Source organism: Aptenodytes forsteri, unplaced genomic scaffold (assembly GCF_000699145.1).
Source record: "Aptenodytes forsteri isolate BGI_AS27 unplaced genomic scaffold, ASM69914v1 Scaffold53, whole genome shotgun sequence".
Lineage (NCBI taxonomy): Eukaryota > Metazoa > Chordata > Aves > Sphenisciformes > Spheniscidae > Aptenodytes > Aptenodytes forsteri.
In genome coordinates, this window is record NW_008795909.1 from 8,983,254 (window position 1) to 8,989,163 (window position 5,910).

Genomic DNA, 5,910 nt, shown 5'->3' on the forward strand with positions numbered 1-5,910 from the left:
TGAGCCGCGGCTCGTGCTTGTGGCGGGGCTGCTTTCCGCGTTCAAATCGCCCCCCAGCTCGGCTTTCCATAGCAATACACGTTTGATGAAACGTCACATTTTACGAAGCGCCTTTCTGACGGTAAAACTCACGGCCCTAAGGGGCGAAGAGGTGATGCGCTGCCTGCCGCGGCCCCGGTTTCCCGGGTTTTTTTCTGCTGACATCCCGCCCGTGTTCACGGTAACTGCGGCAGTGCTGGCTAACGGGGGCGTCCGGTGCCACGGAGAGGGCTGGGATGTCCTCGCCAAAAGCAGCAGGCTGTGACGGGAAGTCCGACAAATTAACGTGGTCACAAGAGCCTAGGAGGGGATACAAAAACCCGTGGATTATCAAGTCGTTTAAATAAATTAGGTACTGGTGAGTCTCACGTTAAAGATGCTTAAACGTAAGGGCTCAGAGTGTGGGTGCGAGCTGTTATTTCTGAGGATCGTGGAGCATGAATGAGGCACCAGTGGCTGTAAAAAGACAAGTATGGTGTCTCTTTGAAGAAGGAAAAAAAGCCGGTCATGGCTTTCTAAACAAGCTTCATTGCTAGAGAAATGGTAGAACCAATTAAGTGCTTACAAGGATCCAAGTTACAATAATGTAAAAATTAATAGCCAGTATGGATTTTAGTACAACTGTGGGCAACAAAGGAAATTCTGTTCCGTAGCGGGGCAGTGCTCTGTGTATGAGGAGAAAACCAGTAGATACGAGGTCCTTGACGCTGGCTCATGTAACGTTCTCAAATGCAAGGCAGGAATGGCACCTCGAAAGGTGATGGAAGGTGAGCGTGCAGCTTGCTGGAATGCCGCACTCTAAAAGCAGTTACTAACAATTCAGTGTCTGAGGGCAAGGACATACTGAGTGGGGTTTTGCAAGATTTTTGTCTTCGGTCAGAGTCTAAGTAGTATTTTGATTAGTGCCTTGATTAGGCTGATTGACTAACTTACTGACAATACCGCTTATTCTCTTTGTAGAAAACAGAAAATTTGGGGGGCCCACAGACTGTCAGAGGACAAGACTAGTGGTCAAAGTAATCTTAACAAATTGGAGGAAGTTTGAAAAAATGGGTTAATTTAATTAAGCATGTATGCTAAGTCCCTTTTAATCAATTCTTAAAACACAAGGAGAATGACTGGCTAAACTCCAGGTCCACCTGAAAGGATTCGAGACTTAGACCATACACTGAACATGAACCTGCAAAATCAGGTGTTGCAACAGAAGAAAATCATACAAGATGTATAAACAAAATCTTGTGTGTCAAACGTGATGTAATAATATTTCTCTTCCTCTCAGCACTGCAGTACTGCAAGCACATAGGGGCAACACACTGCAAGAAAAAAACCCACAAAAGTGGATAAATGGGAGGGGTTGATTTACTAAGAAAGACACATTAGTCTACAGGAAAAAAAAACAGTGGAAAACCTGGAGAAACAGAATATTCTGTCTGTGTGGGGTAGGTGGGGGAAGTAATAGGCTGATGTTGCAGCAAGGGAAGCTCTAACTTAAAGGAGAGGAAAGCTTTCCAGTTATAAAGGTAGTTGAGCCATGGGCTGGATTGGTGAAGGATCTATAGAATCTCAGTTGTCAAGGTCTTCAGTTTAGTTACCCCAAAATCCCGAGTGCCAAGGACAACGACTATGGTCCCCTTCAGCCCTGATGTCTGTGAAGAAAATGTATCTAAGGGATAGAGTATGTCTGAGCTCTCTTGAATTCTGGAGGCTGTTCTAGCAGGGATGCTCAACAGCTGGCTTGCCTGTACAATTTGCCAGCGGTCTCATTAGATTTCTTGGAACTAATAAAAATGTATTAAACCCAGCAAAAATAGTGACATATGCGTGGAAGGATTTTTTTTTAAATTAATGCTTTTTTTAGTTAAAAGCAAGCTTTTTTTCTTAGATCGTATATAATCCAAGTTTTATTGTTAGACAGCACTTGTGTGCTATGCTCCCAGTATCACTGGTGGCGTATTAATGAATGGTTTTAGTGCAAACATTGATTATTCAGAGGGCAGAATGAGATTATGCCATGGGAAACGATACTTGTTTAATTTCAGAAAGATCAAATGTAGAAAGTTGAAGTTTAGTCATTGCGTTCTGGTACAGCAAAAAAGCCTTTGTCATAGTTCTGCAAGGCTTTGCATATTTAGTAGTATTCAGCCGCCTTGCGTCAGTTCAGTCAGGTTTTTATTGCTGTTGGAACATTACATTTGTTTCTCATTGCTTGTCAGTTTTTGAAATTTTTTTGGGAGGAGATGTTAACAAACACTGTTGTTCTTTTCTTTAGACGGATCTGGCATTTAAACAAAAGCAGAAGGAAGAGCAAAAGAAACTTGAGGAGATGAAAGCAAAGGCTGCTGGAAAAGGGCCCCTCAGTAAGTGAGGTGCCATACTGATAGGAAAAATTGAGGGCTTGCTGGCTTCAAAAATGTCATGGTTTTGCTTGACAAACATAAAAAGGCATGTACCTCTAGGTTATTTAACATACACCAGTAAGTCGATGGAAAGTGGAGATGATAAATAACAAATAAAGGCTAATGTTTTTTTTTTCTTTCACCATGCAATTTCACCGCCAAGTTACTAATGCGGGTTCTGGTTTAGCAGGTATAACAGTGTGTCTGGCATGCTAACCTATTCCAGTGGGATGGTGCAGAGACATTTCTACTCTTATTTTAGCATACCATCCTTTTCTTTCCAGATGTATTACATGTAAGCTTTGCCACAGTCCTGAAAGTTTAACAAATCCAGTACTTGTTCTCTTAGAGGATGAATTTCTTCAAGAGCAGTAAATTCCTGGCAGAAAAAAAAAAACAACAAAAGAACAACCTGTGACTGGAAGTTAGTCTGGATTCAAGGCTTTTGCCTAAGCGACTGTAAAGTACGCTGTGTCACAGAAGAAAGTTTGCAGGGTGCATCTTGATGGTGCGTCCAGCCTAGTCTTTGTCTCAGACGGTGGTGGTAGGAGGCTGTTAATGTGAGTCTGTGCACTCCTCCAGCGTTTGCAGTGATCAGATTAGGGATGTTAAAGGGTACACCCTGCCTATTCCCTCTAGGTGTTTTTGACCTGTGGTCTGTTAATGTGACTAATCCCTTCTCCCTTCTTTGAAGACCATTAAACTTTACACTTCGCTTCGTATTCTTTAGCATGCTTTAAATCTTGAAAGGTCCTAGAAGGACCTTTCCAGAAATCCCATAAAAGCTTAGTTTCATTAACAACCTTTGCTATGCAATCTTGTCAGATGCTGTTTGAAAATATGAAATCCCCTGGATTCACTTTATCCATAGACTTAATTATAACCTCATAGAGTTCCAGCAGGTCAGTGAGGAAGGATTTACCATTTACAGAAACCCTGTTAACTTTCACAAGACTGTGTTTATCCATTTGCTTTGTTACAGACTGTTATCTTCTCAGAGATCAAGGTCAGACTCCCTGGTCTGCAGTTCCCCAGTTCTTTATAGAACCCTTTCTGTATCTGGGAGCTATGCTGGCAGTCTATGAGTCCTATGACATAGTGGCTGTAATGATGTTTCAAATCTTAGCCAGCAGTTCTGCAATTTCACATTAGAGCTTGTCAGTACTCTCGGAGGGAGTGCCATCCAGTCCTACTGACTTGGGATATTTCTTGTTTATTTATCTCAAACTGATCTAGCTCCTCTGATTTATTGACGTACAAAAAATGTGCTGGATGTGGGACTCAGAATGTCTTTGGTGTAACAGACCAATGCAAAACAATTCGCTGAGCCTCTCTTCTGTGTCCTTACCACCCTAAACTTGTTCTGTGTAGGGCGCTTCAGCTTACAGATTTCTTCATTGTTCTTTCCTGCCGTTATTACTCTGCCTTTTTCTAGACTGAGTTTCAGTCATCTGGTCCTTGTCCAATGCTTGCCAAAGCAGATAGTGATTATTATGTTATTGTGGGAGGGCTAGGCTATTCCCGAGAGCCTCAGCAAGGCAATGCTGTTACAATCCTATTGCAGTGCAAAGTCTGCTGTTGACCATCAGCCCTTGCAGCCTATCTTGCTGTAGGCTTGCTATTATTTTTTCCTTTTCACTGGTCATACATGACACATGCTGTAAAAACCAGCATTTACAAAAAATGCTGCACTTGTTGCCGTGTTAATGTTTTTTTTTCTTTCACCTTGCTTTAGTCTCCTCAATAATAGGGACTGCAGAGAACAGATAATTCCAGAGAACTGGAATTCTCATAATTCCAGTGCCTGCTTCTGTAAGGCTTTGATCCCAACTGGGGGCTCTGGTTGCTGTAGGGATACCGATGCTTTTATTCCCTTAGCCTTGAATTTGATTGGAGCAGACTACACTCCTGCTGTATAAGAAATAAACAATGGAGGGTATCCATGGAGGAACAAAGGAATTGTTGAAATATTTCGTTCTGTTGTAGATTTATGGGGCATATTTGGTTCCAGGAGAAACTTGGTTTCTAATGTTAAGTTATTTATTCAGAGTAAAGTTTGTGAGATCACAAACACAGAAGAGTAACACATGCAAAACCAATTCACCAGTGGGGATCCGAGTTGTACAAGCAGTCTAGTGGGGATTTGATTTTATGAGGAACTAAATTTGTAACTAAGCTCTGTAACAGTTGTCTAACCAGTTGTGTTGTTTCTTTTGGCAGCTAGTGGTGGAATAAAGAAGTCTGGCAAAAAGTAGTTTGATCAAACTGCAGGGTAAGAAGTGATCAAGTTACTTGATGGATCTGCAGACTTCAGAGAGCCACGAAAACTTGCTGTAATTTGGGAAACATTGTACATTTTGTTTAGTCAGAATAAATCTTTTTGTTAAGATGTAATATTTTCTCTCTTTACCTGTAGGTTTTCTTTTCAAAATGGCATTACTGTTTTGTACTAAAAATGAAACTTTTGCTGAAGGCCACTTGTGACCTTATGCAGCCTGAGTGCATCTGCTGGTTTGGTAGTCACTTGTGAGAATAAATTTTAACTTCTGCTCTCTTTTGACAATGGGAGTCAGGGCCCGAGTGTTAAAATCTGCAGAGTTTTAATCTGGAGGCTCAGGCTTTTAGCTGCAGCTGTCCAAGATGTGGCTATATGAGCATGTGTTCTCCTAAGAGCTAGGAATTTTCTCTAAACAAAAGGTTGGGTTATACTCCCGTCACCAGCAAAGTGGTTACCTTAGGGTCAACCACTATCCAAAACAATACTCCTTTTCATAGTTACTACATAGGTACGCTGTGGTGCTCTGCCCTATGGTCCCAGTGGCTGCTGAACATACACTTGCTTTTGTCCTACAAATAGTCACCTACACCTTCTTTTCCTTGAACTTCTGCATACTGACAACATCACAGCTCCTTTACACTCACAGCAATGCCTTGGGGGAGGGCGGGGAGAAGGGTCCAATGCTTATGGGAGTAGAACTTAATTTTTGAAATTAATAGCAGTGACAGTACACTGGGTATGGAAACTTCAAGGAAGGAATACGATGTTCCCGAGGCAGGAGTTAAGGGGAATTGACACAGGGTGCTTCTTACCTGAGTGAATGGTAATGGTGGGATACAGACTGCTCCCTCTTTCAGGAAAGGCAGCTGTTTGCTGCACGTGGGGGATCGCTTCTGCAAACGGCGAGGCACTTGGACCGCATCTGTGGGGACTTGCACGGTAAATCTGAAGAGACGTTCTGGGCTCATAGGGAAGGGGCTGTGGATGTTGGCTGTGAGCACGCAAGGTGCTACTCGGAGGGTTTCCTTGTTAAACAGATGTTTCTAGAGGGCTGGGGGCGTTACCTTCTGGGAGTGACCTCAGGGGACACACCATTCTTCCTCTTGCAACACGAGGCCCTGTTTCAGCAGGGCAGGAAAGGCAGGTGCCCTCGACATCTGGAAGAGGACGGGGCAGGCCTTTCCCCCGGCGGCTGCT

At 42.9% G+C, this 5,910-nt stretch overlaps 1 long non-coding RNA gene across 1 annotated transcript; it reads left to right on the forward strand.

The window, feature by feature from the left end:
* The first annotated feature begins 696 nt into the window (after positions 1 to 696).
* On the forward strand, positions 697 to 4,831 carry LOC103903255. Its single transcript, XR_657850.2, has 3 exons — positions 697 to 806; positions 2,309 to 2,396; positions 4,656 to 4,831. It is a non-coding gene; the product is annotated as an uncharacterized LOC103903255 (long non-coding RNA).
* The last annotated feature ends 1,079 nt before the right edge of the window (positions 4,832 to 5,910 follow it).